Here is a 22,212-nt window from a genome sequence, read left to right on the forward strand (position 1 = left end):
TTTGTTAAGGTCTGAGTTGGCTGTTGCATCCAGATCCTCTAGCTTCATATCTCCTTATTTGTATTACAATCACATTCTGAGATCATTTGATATGATTTTTATTTTTTATGGCTAGAGACACAGTCTCTGAAAATTAGATGTATGAAAATACCTTAAACACGATCTTATATATAAAACCAATCAAGATAAAGGAGAAATGAAGTAGAGAGAGATAGCATAGTGGTTATCTAAGTACTTTAAAATATCTTCTTCCTCCCTTCCTTCCTGCCTTCTTTCCTTCCTTTATTTATTGGATAAAGACAGAGGGAAATTGAAAGGAAAGGTTAAGTGCACGTGGCAAAGAGCTCCGTGGACTGGCATAAGGATCTGGGTTCGAGTCCCTGGATCCCCACCTGTAGGGAAGGTTTTCACAGGCAGTGAAGCTCTGCAGGTATTTATTTTTCTCTCTCCCTCTCTGTCTTCTCTTCTCTTGATTTCTCTCTGTCCTATCTAACAACAACAGCAATAATAATAACCATAACATTGATAAAAAAAAAACAAGGGCAACAAAAGGAAAAAAATAGCCTCCAGGAACAGTGGATTCGTAGTGCAGGCACTGCACCCCAGCAGTAACCTTGGAGGGGAAAATAAAAATGTTGTTGTCTACCTGAAACGTTGAAAGTTCTACAGAGTGCCCTCTCTGGTTTCAGAGTGAAAAAATAATTGGGTAGTAAGATCTAATGTGGGTACATAGAGAAGACACAGTGCAGGTACAGATGGCCTAGGAATTGGGCTCACTTACTAGATAAATGAAAAGGGGACTCTAAGTAGTAAGCACAGCAGATGTTAAACAACATTTTCCCTCATTATTTTAAATTTATGCATAATTTACAAATACTAAAATCCTACCTCTTTAAAGTAGAGTTCTGAGTATTTTGTCAAACACAGGCAACCGTGCAACCACTAGCAATAATCATGACACATGGCAATCCATTGCCCACTTTGCACCTCCCAGCCCCCCACCCCACACATCTCCCCAATCCCCCAATGTGTTTTTTGTTCTAAATTCTTCCCCTTTTCCAGTCAGGGTTTACCTCTGATATTTTTTCTGTCTCTAGTTTTGCTTTTGAAGTTACATAAATGCAATTGTTTTGTAGTCTTTTTTTTTTTTTTTTTTTTGCCTCCAGGGTTATTGCTGGGCTCAGTGCCTGCACCATGAATCCACTGCTCCAGGAGGCCATTTCCCCCCCCTTTGTTGCTCTTGTTGTTGTAGCCTTGTTGTGGTTATTGCTGTTGTTGTTGATGATGTCGTTTGTTGTTGGATAGGACAGAAAGAAATGGAGAGAGGAGGGGAAGACAGAGAGGAGGAGAGAAAGACACCTGCAGACCTGCTTCACAGCCTGTGAAGCGACTCCCCTGCAGGTGGGAAGCCGGGGGCTCGAACTGGAATCCTTCCACTTGTCCATGCGCTTTGTGCCACGTGCGCTGTACCCACTGTGCTACTGCCTGACTCCCAGTTTTGTAGTCTTTTTAGAGTCTAGCTTCTGTCACTTAGCACAGTGCATTTTAGAGTCACCCATATTGTGGAATGTGAACAGAGTTTTATTTTTCTTTTGATGTTTTTATTTATTATTGGACAGAGACAGTGAGAAATTGCAAGGGGAGGGGGAAGGAGAGAGGGAGAGACAGAGAAACACCTGAAGCCCTGCTTCACCACTCATGAAGCTTCTTCCTTTACAGGTAGGGAGCAGGGGCTTGAACCTGGGTCCTTGCACACTTTAATGTGAGTGCTTAACCAGGTGTGCCACTGCCTGCCTCCCCACCCCCATGAAGAGAGTTTTAATGAAGACTTGCCAAAAAGCCATAAAGAAAATGGACATTCACTGATGCATTTAAAGTATTTATTGAGGGAGTCGGGCAGTATCCAGCAGGTTAAGCGCAGGTGGTGCAAAGAGCAAGGACCGGCAGAAGGATCCCGGTTCCAGCCTCCAGTTTCCCACCTGCAGGGGAGTCACTTCACAAGCAGTGAAGCAGGTCTGCAGGTATCTGTCTTTCTCTCCCCCTGTCTTCCTCTCCTCTCTCCATTTCTTTCTGTCCTATCCAACCCAACAATGACGACATCAACAACAACAACAATAATAACTACAACAAGGGCTACAAAAGAGAATAAATAAATAAATATTTAAAAAAATTAAAAAATAAAATATTTATTGAACTAAGTTATGATCATGACTACATTTATCAATGTAAAGAAATATTTATAAGCTGTCTTTCTTTACCATTCTAAATAAAGAAGTAGGTAGGTAGCTGTCATTTTTATATCTGTATCTTAAGGTAAATTTGTCATAAAAAAAAAACTTCATTCAAATGAATGCTTAGAGACAATAGGCTCTGTAACAGTTCAAACAAGAGAAAGGTATTTACTTAACATTTTAGATTTTTCACGTAGATATCACAGAAGTGAATCTTGACAAGCAATTCGGACATTTGCTTGAGAAAATATCAGATATCATTCAGAAGATATAAAATACTTTTTTGCTTTTCAGGAGTTTGTCAAGTCTTTCTTATGCTTAGTTTAGCTATATGGTCATACAGAAACAGGAAGAAGAAATACCTTGAGGCCCATAAACTTTGTTGTGAAGTTCATCAGAAAGTGCTCTTAGGAGTATTAAATAAGACATAGTTTTACCTACTTGAAGTTTGATTTATTTACATCTCACCTGGATTAACTTTATTCTCATTTTCCACTTTTCTCTCTTCCTACTCTGTTCCATAAGTAATGGGCAGCTTTCAAAAAATGTGGAAAATAAATCATTGTGTTAGGCCAATGAGATTAATACACTAGAAGTGGGCTATACTTTTTTTTTTCCTGGAGACTAAAACAAGTAGACAAATTCATTCAGTTTAAAGATTCTTCTTTTCCATAAGATAAAGACAAGCCAGTTGTTTTAGCATTTGTTTTTGCTGACCTGAGCAAAAAATCCTCTCTTGGATCTTTATAAAGAAAACATTTTTTTTCTTCTTTTTGCTCTAGAGACTAACTTCTTGGACTTCATCCCAGCAATAAATACAAGAGCAAAGTTTACTCAGTTGCATCTTACAGCATATCTTAGTGCAAGCCAATATCAGAACAGCGAAGTTCAGTTCTGTCAAGTAAATTTGACAACAGTTAGAATGATGCCACCCAGCTATGAAGCTCTTTGATAGTGTGATTTGATCCAAGGGTAAAAAAATCTATCATTTCTGGAGAATAGATGAATAGCACGTCCTTCACGCAGTCTTCCATAAATATATATCCACACAAATAGGATTTTGATAGGATTTGGACAACCTAGAGTTATCTGACAAGTGACTACAGTATCTATTCAGTGTTTCCATTAAAGGCTGATACATTCATTTTGACATAGATCAGACAGAAAGGAAGATAAGATTGTTTATTAAAATCATATAGACTATGCTAGATGAGTTTAAATGGAGGTGATTCATCTTTGGTACAAAGGCACTTTGGCTCTCATTCCAGAACACGGAAATATGTTGAGGTCTCTAAATGCCTATGTCAGCTGAAAATTACATAGTATTCCTGTAGTAGCTTCTATTGTTACCCTGATTTTTACAGAAAAGCGCATTAGCATTTAGGAGAGTTTAATGATTTCCTCACCATCACATTATAACAAAATCAGAATTCAAACCCAAGTCTCTCTGGGATTAGAAACGGCATGAATTTTTGTTTATTTATAAATATTTTGGACATGACTATAGAAGGTATAATATTTAATATCTTGAACATCAAAAATTCCTATTGCCCAATTCTGATATGAAATAATAAGAAAGACTGCATGTGGTATATTTCGGGAAAGGAATAGATTCTGAGGATTGAGAAAATGCAGAGGGGTCATGGAGACATCCAGGTGCATGATAGTGAAAAAGTAAGTTGGGAGTGGTGAGAGTGTCCTACAGACAACTGTCACAGGAAGATGTGAGACAGTACCCATGTGTCAACAACAACTGCTTTGTAAACTATTAACCCCCCCCTAAAATGATAGGAGAAAAAAGATTAAACATACTCAGTGGGATGGGAGAAAATATTCACAATCACTAATAGCTGCAAATCATAGTCATAAGGGGTGTATAAAGAACTACAATTCAATAACAAACCTAATGACCCTATTAAAAGATGGGCAAAGGAAATTTGCATCCATATTTCTCCCAAGAAGATATACAAAAGACCAACAAACACACAATGAGAAGCTCAAGGAGGAGATCAAATTAAGGCTATGTTGAGATAGCAGTTCACACCATTAGAATGAGTCATTAAAAGTAAATAAATAAATAAAAACTAGATAATAATTGTCTTGAGAAAAAGTAGAGAAATTGAAACTCTTGTGTATTACTGATGGGAATATAAAATAGTACACAATTATGGGAAATGATATGGTGATTTCACAAAAATTTAAATATTTAACTTTTTAAATGAATATATTTACCTTTTGAAATAATTATTAACTTCACGATAGACAGAGATCAGCATGACACTCAGGCATATGTTGTGCTAGATATCAAATTAGGGATCTCACTCATTTTTCCCACTGAGCTACCTCCCCAGCTGCTTTATTATTATTTTTTTTAAATCACAGCATGCTACGCTGACACTGATGACTTTATGCATACCTTTTTATTGAAGAATGAGGTAGTATTTTAAAATGATTGTTCATTCTTCAAGGACTTAATGCTCCTCAAAGGAGAATGTTTCTATCATGAAATATAAAGAAAAATTCTCAAAGTCATGTCACAGTTTAGTTTGCTTCACAGAAGATCCTTGATTCTGTGGCTTATGTTAACTTTTTTTAATATTTATTTATTTATTGCCTTTTGTTGCCCTTGTTGTTTTATTGTTGTAGTCATTACTGTTGTTGTTATTGCTGTCATCGTTATTGGATAAGACAGAGAGAAATGGAGAGAGGAGGGGAAGACAGAGAGGGGGAGAGAAAGATAGACACCTGCAGACCTGCTTCACCACCTGTGAAGCGACTCCCCTGCAGGTGGGGAGCCAGGGACTCAAATCCGGATCCTTACTCCGGTCCTTGGGCTTTGCGCCACATGTGCTTAACCCGCTGCTCTACCACCCAATTCCCTTTATGTTAACTTTTTGAAATGAGTCATGTAGGCAAATTATACTATTTAGAAATGTAAGCTGAATTTCCTATAAAGATAGTGAAGGAGGGTTTAACAAATCATTGTCAAAGGAACCTATTAGTTTTGACAGAGTTGTGAACTATTGCTGTAGAACTGATACTTTGTCGGAGAACTTCTGTCTGTAAGACGTGAACCAACCTTTAAATTTACTAGAAAAAGACAAGTTCTATAGTAATTTAAACAATTCATGCCACCAGTTGTGTTTTAGTTATTCTATTTGTCATTTCACATCCTCACCAATACTTGATATCATGAGACTTCTGAGTGCTATCATTTTCTAGTTGTGAAGTGACCCCTGCCACCTGCAGGTTACACGGGCTGGGGTCTGAAACCTGGATTCTTGAGCTTCGTACTTGGTGAGCTTAACCCGGTGTGCCACCATGCAGCCCCCAGGGATTGCTTTCTCAATTGTCCAATTTTATCTTGTCTTAAGGATGGCAATGACAGTCTTCAGGCACTTTGTATGTTAGAGTTGAAACTGAAAATCTCTCTACAATTTCTATAGCCAAAACTTTTTTTTTTTTTTTTTGCATCTGGGATAACACAATGTAACATGATCACAGAAAAATAAATGTAGCACACATAAGTGTTCACAACTACCATGAAGTCACCATGACAATGTAATTTATTCCAAGGATTATGGTATATTATCTAAGATGCACAGAGGAATACATTTCTTGTGGAATCAGGCAATCTTCAAGATTTTAATGACTTATAAAGTACAGGGCTCTTAAGAAAAATTGTAGTTCACACATCTCTCTTATATGAAATACATTTTTTTTTTTTAGAAATTGAAAAGCTCCCCCCCCCTTACCACCTTTTCCTCAGAAGCTGCCAAAACATCTGTGGACTTTTTGACAAAATCCTAGGACCTATGCTGTGATAAAAGCCCTCACTGGGAGCTTTTGCAGTTTTCTTTTGAAGTGTGATACCTTGTAAAAGAAGATGACATTGTGTCCAAGTTGGGGACTGACAAAGTAGCTCACCTAAATAGTGCATTGTTTTGTCATATGCATGACCCTAATGCAAGCCCAGTCCTCAACACATTGAAGGAAGTTTCCATGCTGTAATCTCTCTCTCTCCCTCTCCCTCTCCCTCTGCCTCTCTCTCCCTCTCCCTCTCCCTCTCCCTCTCCCTCTCCCTCTCCCTCTCCCTCTCCCTCTCCCTCTCCCTCTCCCTCTCCCCCCCATCTCTCTTTCTCAAGAGGAAAAAATATGTTCAAGTAAGCAAGGTTAGATTCGGGTTTTTATTCATTTGTTATATTCTACCTAACCAAAGTAATTCCAAATATCTCAAGACCCACCTATAAACACCCTTTGGAGGGCATTGGTCTATACTGCAATTATGGTACTCTCATGTATATAGTCTACTATAAATGCAATTCACCTGTTCAAGAGTCAAATAAATATCCCCTTTAATTTCAAATATAACACTAGTTAAGTCTGAACAATGACAATTGTGTCAGTCATTACAGACAAACTCATCATTATTGACGTAAAAATCATTGATCACCAACACTTGATGCTTTTTATATAGAGACAGAGAAGCAGACAGTCTGAGAGAGAGTGAAAGAAACCCAAGCCCTAAAACTTTCTCAAGGAGTCTGAAAAATTCATTCTTTCGTGATGCACATTCCCCATTCACTTAGCAGCTCCAAGTTGGCCTTTGCCTTTTTTTTTTTAACTGAAGATTCAAATCTTCTCTTCTAGTCTTGCACCAATGCTGTTGGTATAAGCCTATTTGTTCTCTGACTCTCAACTTTCTTAAGAAAGGGATATGTCTGTTTCTTACAACTCAGATCCTTTTTGGATCAAGTTAGGAATGCATTTTCAACTTTGTGAGTATAACGGAAAATTCTAGGTACTGGTTTTGTTCACTGATTATATTTTTATTTTTCCTCAAAGTGTACATACCATAGTCATTATTATTGGCACTATTTGTATGAATGTATGGTCTTGTCTCCATTCCTTTGTTTTATCTTACTTATATTTGCCACCAGAATTATCTCTGGGCTCAGTGCCTGCACAGTTCTGCCTTTTCACGTCATTTCCTCTGTTTTTTCTTTGTTTCTTCTGATAGAAGTGAGATATATATATATAGATAGATAGATAGATAGATAGAGAGGGAGAGGGAGAGAGAGAGAGAGAGAGGGAGAGAGGGAGAGGAAGAGAGAGAGGGAGAGGGAGAGGGGGAGGGGGAGAGGGAGAGGGAGAGAGAGAGAGGAAGAGAGGGAGAGGGGGAGGGGGAGAGGGAGAGGGAGAGAGAGAGAGGAAGAGAGGGAGAGGGAGAGAGAGAGGAAGAGAGGGAGAGAGAGAGAGGGAGAGAGGGAAAGGGAGAGAGAGGAAGAGAGGGAGAGGGAGAGAGAGAGGGAGAGAGAGAGAGGGAGAGAGGGAGAGGGAGAGAGAGAGGGAAAGAGAGAGGGAGAGAGGGAGAGGGAGAGAGGGAGAGGGAGAGGGAGACACCTATAGCACTGCTCTACCACTTGTGGCACTTTTCCCCTGCAGCTAAAGGAGACTTAAAATCCAAGTCTCCATACATGGTAGCATAAGCACTCTACAGAGTAAGCCACCACCCAGCTTCCCAGTCTGTTTCTTGTTGGTTTGTTTCCTTTTGCCTCCAGGGTTATCACTGGGGCTCAGTACCTGCACTGAGAATCCACTGTTCCCAGAGGCCCATCTTTTTTCCATTTTTGTTGTTGCTGCTATTGTTGTTGGATAGGACAGACAGAAATTGAGAGAGGAGGGGAAGATTGGGGGGGAGATAGACACCTGCAGACCTGCTTCTCTACTTGCAAAGCAACCCCCCTCCCCTGCAGGTGGGGAGCCAGGGGCTTGAACCAGCTGCCTTGCGTGCACCCTCGCACTTCACATTATGTGTGCTCAACTCGGTGAGCCACCACCCAGCCCCCAACCCCCCCAAGTCTTCATTTTTATGTGGTGCTCTTCACAAAATAAATGGGTAGAGTAAGTCCAGCTACTCTGTTCTGTTTATCAAACTGTTAACCATAAAACAGACTTTTTTTTTTTGAAATTTACCTTCCCAGAAGACAAATGATGTATCTACATGGCTCTTAATGAACTAGTTACATCCAGGGAATAAAATGAGTAAATGGACCTGTAATTGGGAGGAAAGAATTTTGGAAAGTGTAGACAGTGCTATTAAATAGTAAGAACAGCTGTTGTATCCTTTTTAAAAATATTAACCTATACAAATAAGTAAGTTGGGTGCATGTCTACCCAACAATAATAGGATAAAAGTAAGGGTGATTCTCTACACAATGATTCCATTTACAATGTCAACTATCAAAAGTAAACTCAGAAGACAATAGTTGCCAGATTGAGATATGAAAATGTGACATAAATGTATCCAAACAATATCCAATATTTTAATATTTCAAATATCCAAATAATAGCCAAGGTGGAGGTGGGAGAGATAACTTCTGTTTATTTAGATCATCTTAACATATTTATTTACTCAAAATTCAAATAATTATTTATCCACGTGTTATTCACAACTGAGATATCCAGAGAGCATCACCATAAATTTGTGAATTCAAAAAAGATGAACTATTCTAAAATGACTCTAGATCAATTGTTTGTTTGTTTTTACAACTAGAAAACCAGGCTTCTATCTTTCTCCTCCCCTCTCCATCTTTCTCTTCCCTCTCAATTTCTCTCTGTCCTATCCAAAAAAAAAAAAAGTGACCCATTTTCTTGGATCCATCAAAGAGCTGAGTTCATAGGGGGAAATGTCATGCTGAATTCTGGATGTCACTTACTTCCAGGGAGACAGTCACAGATCTTCACCTGGAATAGACACCATGGGTCAGAGAGTGAAAGGAACGTTTTAGTGATAAGTCTGTTAAGTTACTAAAGACCTAACCTTGCTTCAGCATGAGAGAGTGAGACACCTATAGGAGAACAGTCTAGGGATGGCTCACACCTTTATGAAAGGAAAGAATGATCATTGTAAAACAAATGTTTGTTCTTCAGGAGAGAATAATATTCCTTAGCATTAGCTCTGAAAACTGGCAGAAAGAACCTCCTTTCACTCCAGTCTCTTAAGTGGAACAGACAACATAGGATTGAGCTCTAAGGAATAAATTATGAATTCTGTGACCAGAGGAGAGAGAGGAATTGAATTGGGCAGGCAGAGTATTTGGGAGGAGGAAATGCTAGATGAATGGAAAATGAATAGAAAATTTTTGTGAAAACTGTAGTTCCAGTTCAAAGCCACTGAAAGACTGAGACAGTCACAAAAATTATTACACAATGTCTTTCTCTTCTCCCCATACCTGCTCACCATACCAAGAGGGTTTTCAATAAAATAGCCAGGGGTCAAAGGTACAAGAGAAAGAGTCTTTGTCTAAAGTCAAAATAAGAGACCAAAACTTGGTATGAGATGAAATATATATACATTTACTTTATATATAATTTACTTTATTTTAATGACAAAAGATACAAAGGGAAAGTTACAGAGAGATATCAGAAAGCTTTTTGCATACTCATTATACTGTTTCTTTAGCCCCAGAATCTGTTTTTTATAATTCTTTTTACTAGGGAAATAATTATTTACAAGATCATCATTGTCACACGGGGAATTTTTTGTTTGTTTGTTTGTTTTACCATGATAGGTGTCTGTACACCACTCTTACCACCAAATTCAGTGCTTCTCCACCATCATGTACTGTTTCTTCAGTTCCCAGTCACCCTGTCTCACCACCCCACTTCCAGAGTGCTTGAATTTGCTGCAACAGATCATACTTAATTCAAGTTGCAGCCTGTTTTTACCTTTCCTTCCTTGCTTCTGAAATTCTATCCTTCTCTTTGTAACCTAAAATTACAACAAACACTAAACACAACCTAGCACTCCTAGTCAGATTAACATAAAACTTATGAAGACCTATTTACTTAAGTTAATATTGGAGCTCAGTGGAGTACACATGATATAACATGCAAGGTCCTGGCTTTGAGCCCCTGATCCCCATGTGCAGGGGGAAAAGCTTTGCAAGCGGTGAAGCAGTGCTGCAGGTGTCTCTTTTTGTCTCTATGCAGGTGTCTCTCTTTGTCTCCCTTCCTCTCTATGTCCCCCTTCCCTCTCAATTTCTGGCTGTCTAGCCAATAAATAAAGATTTTAAAATGTATATGAAAATATTTTAATAAGTTATTTATAAAGTGTTTTTATTTATTTATCAGAAAGATAGGAGGAGAGAGAAAGAATCAGACATCACTCTGGCACATGTGCTACTGGGGATCGAACTCGCAAACTCATGCTTGAGAGTCCAAAGCTTTACCACTGTGCCACCTCCCGGACCACTTAATAACTTATTTAAGTTAATATTATTTGATACAGCACATCTCGCTGGAGAAAATGCCAGGCAAAGTAAATAAAATCAAACAAAACACCCACTTATAAAGTTATTATCAGCACCAGACTCAAATATGTCACAGACTTTGCAATTATCATATGGGGAATTTAAAATAATTGTGGTGGAAACTGCCATAGTACACACAGATGAGTACACACATTGCCTAAAAAAACATCAAAAGGAATACTAGACGCAATTGAACTGTAACAAAAATGACAGATTCATCAACAGGTGAAACACAATATGTGAAGCTATTAGCGAAGGCTGGTCAATAGAAACTCCACAAACTGGAGTGCAAAGAGGAAAGAACAGGAAAGAAGAGACTACCTAATACAATATCCAAGAACTTGTTCAGTATACAAATGTATAACAGGGAAGTAACTGGAATTCCAGGAAGAAAAGGAGATAATGAAGCAGAAGAAATATGTGAAGTGATAATGTCCAAGAACTTTCCAAAATGAATGGACGGGCATCAAGACCAAGGATTCAAGAAACTCCTAGAGCATCAAGCATTTGAATAGAACAAACAAACAAACTCCCAAAATCCCACATCAGCATAAGGTAGCAAGCCTGCATGGAATCAAAATGGAAACTTAAAAGTAAGACAAATGAAGGAGTTGGACGGGTTAAATGCCCCTGGTGTGAAGCGCATGGACTAGCTAAGGATCCCAGTTCCAGCCCCCAGCTCCCCACCTGCAAACAGCGAGTCACTTCACAGGCAGTGAAGCAGGTCTGCAGGTGTCTGTCTTTCCTCCTCTCTGTCTTCCCCTCCTCTCTCCATTTCTCTCTGTCCTATATAACAACCATGGTATCAATAATAATAATAATAAAACAACAAGGGTAACAAAAGGGAAAATAAATAAATATATATATGACAAAAAGAAAGACAAATGAAGGTGGGAAGAATGGGCTGAAAGGGTTTATTCTGATTATGTGATGACACTAGAACTTTGATGATGGATAGAGTGAGGTTTACACATGTATAGCTGTATGAAGCTATACCCCCAAAGTGTTAGAGGTTTTTTTTTTAAAAATCTTTTAAAAATATTTATTTATTTATTTCCTTTTTGTTGCCTTTGCTGTTTTATTGTTTTTGTAGTTATTATTGCTGTTGATGTTGTCGTTGTTGGATAGGACAGAGAGAAATGGAGACAGGAGGGGAAGACAGAGACGGGGAGAGACAGACAGACACCTGCAGATCTGCTTCACTGCCTGTGAAGCAACTCTCCTGCTTGCAGGTGGGGAGCCGGGGGCTCAAACCAGGATCTTAGCCAGTCCTTGTGCTTCACACCAGGTGTATTTAACCTGGTGCGCTACCACCTGATTCCCAAAGTGTTAGTTTTATAAACCAGTAAACCTCTTTTAAAAAACAAAAAGTAAAAAATAAATGAACAACAAAAAGAAAAACACCTCAGGGGGCTGAGTGGTGGCGCACCTGGTTGAGTGCACGTTACAGTGCGCAAGGACTCAGGTTCAAGTCCCCGGTCCCCACTTGCAAGGGGGAAAGCTTCACAAGTGGTGAAGCAGGGCTACAGGTGTCTCTCTGTCTCCTTCTCTATCTCCCGCTTCCTCTCAATTTTTGACTGTCTCTTTATTTATCCAATAAATAAATAAAGATTAAAAAATAAATTAAAAATACCTCAGGTATACTGGGGTAAGGATAAGAATAATGGCAGACTTCTCACAGACATCATTTAAGTTTGCAGAAAGCATTATGAAATTTTAAGCAGTTCAAACACACACATACACACACACACACACACACACACACACACACCCCTTATTGCACCAAAGTGAAACTCTGGGGTGGGGTATGGGGGGTAGAGTTCAGGTCCTGGAACATAATGGCAGAGGAGGACCTATCTAGTGGGGGCTGAATTGGTATATGGAAAACTGGGTAATGTAATCAATGTACAAACTATTGTATTTTACTGTCGATAGTAAACCATTAACCCCCAATAAATAAATTTTTTAAAAATGAACATTTTTTATCCAATAAAGCTGTTATTATTATTATATATTTTCATAGCTGGAGACTCTCACGTGTATGATTTCACTACTCCCAGGTTGACATTTTCATTCACTGTGCACTCAAGCAAGAAGGGGGAGAGGAGAGAGAGCGAGAGAGAGAGAGAGAGAGAGAGAGAGCTAACATTACCGATGCTTCCTCTGATGTAGTGCTAGAACTAAAATTGGGACTGCAGACATAGCAAGATATGTAACCTACCCAGTGATCTATCTCTCCAATACTGCAGTTCTCCTTCTAAAGCAAAGAAATTATGGTCTTTCTCAAAGAAAATAAAGGACCAAATTCATGGGTAGAATTCATGGCTATGAGATCTCTTCTACAAGAAATGTTAAAACTTCTTGACCAAAAAGAAAAGCTGAGATCTATATTTTAAAAAAAAAAGGTGGGGGGTAGAGAACAGGAGAAACAGCATAGTAGTTATGCAAAAGTCATTCATGCCTGAGGCTCTGAAGTTCCAGGTTCAATTCCCAACACCTCCATTTGCCAGAGTTGAGCAACGTTTTGGTCTCTCTCTCCCTCTCTCTCTACATCTTTCTCTCACTAAAATAAATAATTTTTTAAAAAGTAAGATGAAAGAAGAATGAAAAAAAGATTTTTTTTTGCTGTTCTTATTCTTAATTGATCATAAAGAGAATTGTATGGAGAAATCGTAGTACCAATGCATTTGATGATTATCATTTATGGATAAGCAGAACAAATGGCAGGGATTTGAAAGGAGACAAGACAGCATTATTAATATTTTAATTTTCATGCACTGCATATGAAGTTGTAGAGTATAATTTCAAGGTGAATTTGGAGTACTTAGGAAAGTTACATCTTTAATTAAGTCTTAGGGAAACCACAAAAATCTAAGAATAGATGATATGCTAGCAGGAAATTATACAGAACTATTGAAAAAATGTTTAATTAACCTGTATACCTTAAGCACAGAGGTCTTAGATTCACACCCACCCCCTGCCAACACCCCCAAGAGCCATAGCTGATAAGTGCTCTGTTTACTCTCAAAATTATGCTCAATCAAAATGAGAACAGTGATTAAAAAAAAAAGTTCAGGCTACAGCAAACAACTGCGCGTATGTGTTACAGGTATAAGGAGTTTGGATCAAGTTCCTAGTCCCCACATGCAGGGGGATAGCCCTGCTGTGGGTGTCTCTCTCTCCTCTCAAGGTTATCCTTGTCTCTCAATTTCTGTCTCTATCCAATAAATGAGTGAATACATAAAATATTTAAATATACATTTAAAAATAGTGAGAAAAAGAGAAATAAAAAGAAACAAAGTCCCCACCTGCAGGGAGAAAGCTTCACGAGTGGTGAAGCAGGGCTGTGGGTATCTCTTTTTCTTTTTCCCCCTCCCCTCTCAATTTCTCTCTGTCCTGTTAAATATAAGAATAATAAATAAAAGAAAAAGAAAAAAGAAACAAAGAACAAACTGAATGAATTGAACATACGGCAAACATGATAGTCATTAATCCAACTATACCAGTAGCTTAAATTATGAAAAGTCTAAACAGACCAATTAAGATATAGTGTTTATTAGATTAATCAAAAAGACACAGTAAATATTGTCTGTGAGGAATCTGTCATAATAATGAAGACTAAGATGCAAAAATCAAGCAAATAAGAAAGGCACTCCTTGCTAAGAATAAAAACAAAACTGGTGTAGCTATATTAATTCCAGACAAAGCAGTACAGTATAAGTTGCAGGGGGTTCCATTTCAGGAGCAGTGAAGCAGGTCTGCAGATGTCTCTCTCTCTCCTCTCTTTCTCTCTCTTTCTCTCTCTCTCTCTATCGGAAGCAATGAAGCAGGTCTGCAGATGTCTCTCTCTCTCTATCTCCCAAATTCTCTGTCCTAACTAATAAAAATTAGAGGGGGAAAAAAAGGCTGCTAGGAGCCCTGGATTCACAGTGCCAGCACCACACCAGCAATAACCCTAATGGCAAAAAAAAAAAAAAAAAGTGGGAGTCCGGCTGTAGCGCAGTGGGTTAAGCGCGCAGGTGGCGCGAAGTGCAAGGACCAGAGTAAGAATCCCAGTTCCAGCCCCCAGCTCCCCACCTGCAGAGGAGTTGCATCACAAGCGGTGAAGCAGGTCTGCAGGTGTCTATCTTTGTCTCCCTCTGTCTGTCTTCCCCTTCTCTCTCCATTTCTCTCTGTCCTAACAATGACGACATCAATAACAACAACAATAATAACTACAACAATAAAAAACAAGGGCAACAAAAGGGAAAATAAATAAATATTTTTCTAAAAGTAATATTACCATGGAGAGGTTATTGTGTATAAGAGGGTTTAATTCTCCCAGAATGCAAAGCAATCCTAAACAGGCATGTAACTAAAAGCAGAATATCAAATACATAAAACAAACCTGACAGAGCTGAAAGAAGAGATGAGCAAATTCACTATTACACTTAGAAGATTTAAATCCCTTCTGTCAATAATTTATATGTCAAGCAGGGAGATAATTACTAAGGATATAGATGACTCAAACAACACTATAAATCAACTTTTTTATAATTGACATTTATAGAAAACACCAACAGTGTAGAATGCATATTCTTTCTTCTTAAGTTAATATGGAATATTCATCAGGATAGACCACATTCTAGTTCATAATCACAAATTTACCAAATTTGAAAGAGTATAAATTGCCCGAAATGTGTTCTCAGATGAAAATAGAATTGAATTAGGAAGGAGAATAAATTAAATCCATAGCAAATTGAGGTGAGAGAATAAAAATCAAGGTATAAATCAATGATTAAAAATTAGTGAGCAGTAGAGAGAAATCAATAGACCCCCCCCAAAAAAAAATTATTTGAAAAAGATGAAATGGCTAGAGCTCTCATAGTAAGAAAAAAATTTATGGTAAGAAGACAAATATTGGCAATATCAGAAATGAAAGGGAGTTCATCATGACTGACCACTTGGACATTAAAAAGTAAGAAAGAAAAAAAAAAGTAAGACCAGAAATTTGATTCTTAAATAAAGCTGCACAATACTTTGAAAGATAAAAGCCACAAAAACTCATTCAAGTAGAGAAAGGTCCTCTGAGTCAGCCTGTATCTATTAAGTACAGGATGATCTCACTTATAAGTGGTACTTAAGAAGCAAGACAAGAAAAGAGAAGCACAGGGTCAAGTTTGGACTGGGGGAGATGTATTGCAGAAAAGCAAAGGACTCTGGACTAAGTGAAGATAGAATGCGCGAAAGGGCATCTGATCAAGATGATGAAGAGAGACTTGGGATGGGAGTGGTAGAGGTGGGCAGACATCTATCACAGAAAGATAAGGAACTACTCACACGGGGAGTCAGGCGGTAGCGCAGCGGGTTAAGCGCACATGGCGCAAAGCACAAGGGCCGGCTTAATGATTCGGGTTCGAGCCCCCCAGCTCCCACCTGTAGGAGGTCGCTTCGCAAGCAATGAAGCCGGTCTGCAGGTGTCTTTCTCTCCTCCTCTCTGTCTTCCCCTCCTCTCTCCATTTCTCTGTCCTATCCAACAATAACAACAGCTATGACAACAATAACAGCTACAACAAGCACAACAACAAGGGCAACAAAATGGGAAAAATAGCCTCCAGGAGCAGTGGATTCGTAGTGCAGGCACCGAGCCCCAGCAATAATACCTGGAGGCAAAATAAATAAATAAAAATAAACTACTCACATGCCAACTGTGCTATAAACTATTGCTTGACCACTACAATGATATCAGAGGAGAAGAAATGGAATCAAAAATTTAAAAATTTTCACAAGATTAATGTACCAGTTCCAGGTAGCTTCACTAGATATTTTGAGCAAGTATTTAAGGAAGAAATCATACCAATTCCCTCAAATTTCATCTGGCAAATAGAAGCATAGGGAACAGTTGTGCAGTCATTTTATGAGGCCAGTGTTTACACTAATATCAGAACCTTACAAATCAGTAGTTATTAGATTCCTATCGCAGATTCTTAAAAGTCTTTAAAGAGTAAACAGATCAAATCAAGTGATATACAATCCATGAGGGCAGAGGTTTTTATCACAGATTTTTGGTGGGGGAGTACGGCATAAATTTTTTTCACAATACTTTATATATATATGTATGTATGTATGTATGTATGTATGTATGTATGTATGTATGTATGTATATTGAGATATAGAGAGAAATGGAGTCCAGAGCTCTGCTCAGCTCTAGCTTATTGTGGTGCAGGGATTGACCCTAGGACCTCAGAGCGTGGATGACAGTTTAACAGTTTGCTTTCTAGATAGAGAATGCTAAGAAAAGCACGGAACCTATATGGATTTCTTTCCCCAACTGTATAACTCCAAACCAGTTTACCCATGAAAAATATATTAGTCAAACTCCAACTGAAGAACAATTTATAGAATACTTGACCACATCTTAGTGTCATCAAGGTTATCAAAGACAAGCAAAGTCCGGAAAATTGCCACTGGTAAGAGGAGCCTAAGGAGACTGGATAACTAAGAGAAAGAGGGCACAAAATTAAGGAAATCTTAGAAACATACGGATGTTTAGCTAATGATAATGAATATTGATTCATTAGTTGTGACACATGTCCTATGTTACCTGTAAATGAAACATGTTAATGACAGGAATAATTGAGGGCATGGTATCTGGGAACTCTGTATTATCTTCACAAATTTCCTGTAAATCTAAAGCTAACTAAACTAAGTCCGAAGGAGAAGATAAAAAAACAAACAAAGGATCCCTTAAATGCCATATGTGTACATACATATATATGCCAAGGAATAGACAAAGTCAAATGTGTAAACAAGACCTGAGACTCTGAAGCGGAACTGAGGTCTTCCAAAGGGAGAAGGGGAAGGATGAGAAAGGGAGCATAGGAGAACAGGAAGTAAATTGACATCTTGGTGGTCACTTTGTAGAGATGTCATATGATTCAACTAAAACATATGTAGTCTTATGTCATCAACATCACCTCAAAATAATAATGAAAAAAGCAAGAGGAATATTAGAACTAAAAATAATGCCATAAGGTGAATGGTGAAAAATTCCCTAGAAATGCAATGATTTGGGATAAACAACTGAAAAAGAAAGGGCAGATAGGCAGTATGGTGTTGACTATTTGAAAGTGGGATTTTATTGCTTTGCCACTCTTTTGGACTCTAACCCTCTGTGATATGTTGGCTGCAAGTCATGGTGTGAAACCATCAATGCTGTTGTGCCATTTGCAAAATAAGTCCATGGCTTTTCACTAAATTGATTGAGATTTTTAAATAACAGGCATAAAACAGCATCTTTCTGTGTGGTGGTGTGTAGATCTTATTTCTAAAGGCAAAATTAAAGTCTTAAAATTACAGAGGCATCATTCAAAGCTACATTTCTGTGAGAAGAAACAGGTACAAATCACACAATTTTTCTGAGAATTGTGTAAAACCAGATGCAGAAAGTAATGACACGTCTTATGCTCACAGAAAAAAAAGCAGAAGAAACTATTGGCATAATTTCTTCCTTAGAAGATTCTTTGGAATAACAGACATGGAACCATTACTACTCTCCCTTGTAGGCTGACATTTTCTTACAGTTGTAAAAAAAAAAAAAAAAAAACCAACCAAAAAACACTCATAGGCTAAGTATAAATTAATTCTTGACTTATGTGTAGTATGTATGAGGGATATAAATTTAACCTTTTTTCCCCACTGACTACTAAAAACTCATGTCTAGGAAGATGCAGTTTTGCTTTAATTAGCTTATGGTGGTGCTAGGGATTGAACCTGCGAGTACAGAGCCTCAAGTATGAAAAGTATCTGCATAACCATTATGGTGTCTTCCCAGTTTTAATTAACTATTACTTTGTGAGCCCTGCTAGAGATTGCAGTATGTGTTAAAGTCAGCCCCAGGAAAGGTCCATAGGGCTTCCGGCCAAACACTGATCTTTGACTAAAAAAGTCTTATCATATTTGAAATCAGTCCAGAACTTTAGCAAACGACAGCCTTGGGTGATCAACATAATCCTCTCTAGCCTCCATTGAAAGTTGAAGGAAACTGTATGATGACTTTGTGTTTGTCTCTGCTGTGTGATAGAATGGGTAGAGGAAATAATACTTTCTTTTCTTTCTTTCTTTTTTTTTGCTTCCAGGGTTATTGCTGGGGCCAACCCCCAGGAAATAATACTTTCCTTTATTTAACACATACTAGTCACAAAGAGAAAGATATAGGAGGACTTGGTTTTGTTTTTGTGCAATTGGTTAGTTTTGGAAAGATAACAGATGTGTATGGTGAAAATTTATATGATCCCCAAAATTATAAGTAGAGAAGTATGGATTCCTTTCATACTAGTCTCTCTGTGCTAGAGACTGCAACTGGTAGGAGGAAACTTCTACCAGTTTTTTCCTATAACTTGCTGACCCTAGGAGTGGAGTATAAACTTGAAGCTTGTGACATCTTGTCAAAAATGCCTGGTAGGGGAGTCAGGTGATAGTGCAGCAGGTTAAGTGCACATGGCAGCAAAGTGCAAGGACCGGCATAAGGATCCTGGTTCGAGCCCCCAGCTCCCCACCAGAAGGGGTGTCTCTTCACAGGTGGTGAAGCAGGTCTGCAGGTGTCTATCTTTCTCTCCCCCTCTCTGTCTTCCCTGCCTCTCTCCATTTCTCTCTGTCCTATCTAACAATGTTGACATCATCAATAATAACTACAACAACAATAAAAAACAATAAGGGTGACAGAAGGAAAAATAAATAAATTTTTAAAAATTTTTTTAAAAAGAAAGAAAGGAAGAAGGAAGGAAGGAAGGAAAAAAAATCCTGGTGGAACATGGGCTTCACTTGTATTTTCCTCCTAAAATTCAAAGAAGTGAAAAAGCAAGGATGCAAAGGGTAAGGAAAATAAATAGGTATGACAAAGAACATTGCAGACTAGAAAACAGACACATGAAAGGCAGATTTCAAAGAAGTCTGAAACCTGGGGCAGAGTACTCACATTACCACAAGGACCCAGGTTCAAGACCCCCCAGTTCCCATCTGCAGAGAAGGTGGAGTTTCACAAATAGTGGAGCAGTGCTATCTCTCTCTCTCTCTCACTACCCTCTCTTTTGCTCCTTCATGTTAAAAAGAAAAAAATGAAACAAAAAATAAGCACCACCAGCAGAGAAATCCTACAGGCACTGAACCCCAGTGATAAACCCAGTGACAAAAAAAGAAGGGGAAAAAAAAAGTCTGAAACCTGAGTTTCAGTGGAGGAAGTCCAGAAGAAAGAATTCCAAATCTCAGAAATAGCAGTATCAGACCCCCCCTCCCCCCCCCACACACACACACAAAGAGTGGTAGTGTTGGGGAAACTGGGAATGGGAGATCTGTTGAAAGTTAGTATGAGATGCTGTTAGATCAGTTTCCTTCTTAATCTCTGCTAGAAGATGTCATCTAGCATGGAAAAAGCTTAGGGATCTACTCCTTAGAGAGTTGAACTTCATAGATTCTGTGTTCAGGGATTCCAGACACAACTATGGTATTGCAGGTGAGTGGAGGATAAAAAATTTAAAAAAAAAAAGATGATGTCAATCCAGTTTTCCTGAACAGAGGACCCCACCATGTGTTTTGGAGCCTCCCCCCGCCCCCCCAGAGCCCTGCCCAACTAGGGAAAGAGAAAGAGAGAGACAGGCTGGGAGTATTGATCCACCTGCCAACACCCAGGTTCAGCAGGGAAGCAATTACAGAAGCCAGACCTTCCACCTTCTGCACATCATCATGATCCTAGGTCCTTACTCTCAGAGAGATAAAGAATAGGAGAGCTGTCAAAGGAAGAGATTGGTTAGCTCTGGTGGTGGGCATCATGTGGAAATGTGCCCCTCTTATCTAATAGTCTTGTCCATATTTCTATTGTATAAATAATTTTTTAAAAAAGATAGATGCCTGTATATTGAAGGAGACTACATAGTTTCTGTTCCCCTCTTTGCTTCCAGAAGTCTTTCTGTCATTCTATACTTTCAGGGAGGAGAACGTAAGATCACCTTTCAAGAATGTGGGTTGACCAAGAGAAAAGGTATACTAAGAAAGATCACTGGGAATAACAACAAAATCACCTTACTCAGAATGCCTTAGTCAAAAGCTCTACTTAGGCACAAATTTCTGTTAACTAGAAATGGTTTAATACTGAAAATTTTGATGCTCCAAGGGAAACTTCTATCATGAGAGACATGACAGAGTGGAGAGGAATAAGAAACACACTGACAGGAGAAGTGGAGCTTAAAAAATATTTTTATTTGGGAGTCGGGCTGTAGCGCAGCGGGTTAAGTGCAGGTGGCGCAAAGCACAAGGACCGGCAGAAGGATCCCGGTTCAAACCCTGGCTCCCCACCTGCAGGGGAGTCGCTTCACAGGCGGTGAAGCAGGTCTTGCAGGTGTCTATCTTTCTCTCCTCCTCTCTGTCTTCCCCTCCTCTCTCCATTTCTCTCTGTCCTATCCAATAACTACAACCAATAAAAAACAACAAGGGCAACAAAAGGGAATAAATAAATAAAATAAATATTAAAAAAATTAAAAATAAATAAACATAAAAAATATTTTTATTTATACCCATGGAGACACAAGAGAAAAAATAATTGTAATGTAAAATAGAAACTGGTTATTATTATAAAGAAATATCCACTTAAAATAAAAAGCTTTGGGGAGTTAAAAGATGAGAGAAGATGAGAAATTCAATATAAATTTTGGAATATGATATTGAGACACTTTCTAACAAATAGAGTAAGGAGATTAAAAATAAAATAATAAATACAGGGGATCAGTTTGGTAAGGTTTGGCATTGAAAGAATAGGAAAGGACAGAGAAAATGAATGGAGAAAAATATTAATGTGTATTTCAATAAAAGCCCCCACATCTAGAGTGTATGATTTTCAAGACTGAAAAGGCAAGTCAAGTAATTGTCTCGGTGTATTTTTGAAATGAAAATATGAAACCCTACCCTTACATAACTTTAGAATACTTGTGAAAGAGAAAGGATACTACAAGATACTATGTGTATGCGTGAATGTGTGAGTATATGAGAGAGAAACAGAGTTAACTGTATACAAAATGTCAAAATCAGATTAATATTAGTCTACTTAACAGTACCTTGGAAATGAAATGGCAAAGAAATCAATGCCTTCAAGATTCAGAGATAAAATTATCTCTTAATTTTTTCATAACAAGTTATTACTCAGATGTTATCATGGAGAGGATGTATTTTAGACATGAAAAGTCATCTTTTATTCCACTTCCTTAGGAAGTTTTAGAAGATAAGTGTTATGGAAATATAGAAGCAAACAAAGATTTAAAAAAGAAAGAAAGGAAGAAAGAAAGAAAGAAGAAATTAAACAGGCTTCAGGAAAACAAAAGTTCTTTTTTTACAATTTTTTAAATATTTATTTATTTTCCCTTTTGTTGCCTTTGTTGTTTTTTATTATTTTTGTAGTTATTGTAATTGATATCGTTGTTGTTGGATAGGACAGAGAGAAATGGAAAGTGGTGGGGAAGACAGACAGGGAAAGAAAGACAGACACCTGCAGACCTGCTTCACTGCCTGTGAAGCGACTCCCCTGCAGGTGGGGAGCCAGGGGCTAGAATCTGGATCCTTACCAGTCCTTGCGCTGGTCCTTGCACTTGGGGCCATGTGTGTTTAACCCGCTGTGCTACTGCCTGACTCCCTTTTTATAA

This window comes from Erinaceus europaeus, chromosome 12 (assembly GCF_950295315.1).
Source record: "Erinaceus europaeus chromosome 12, mEriEur2.1, whole genome shotgun sequence".
NCBI lineage: Eukaryota > Metazoa > Chordata > Mammalia > Eulipotyphla > Erinaceidae > Erinaceus > Erinaceus europaeus.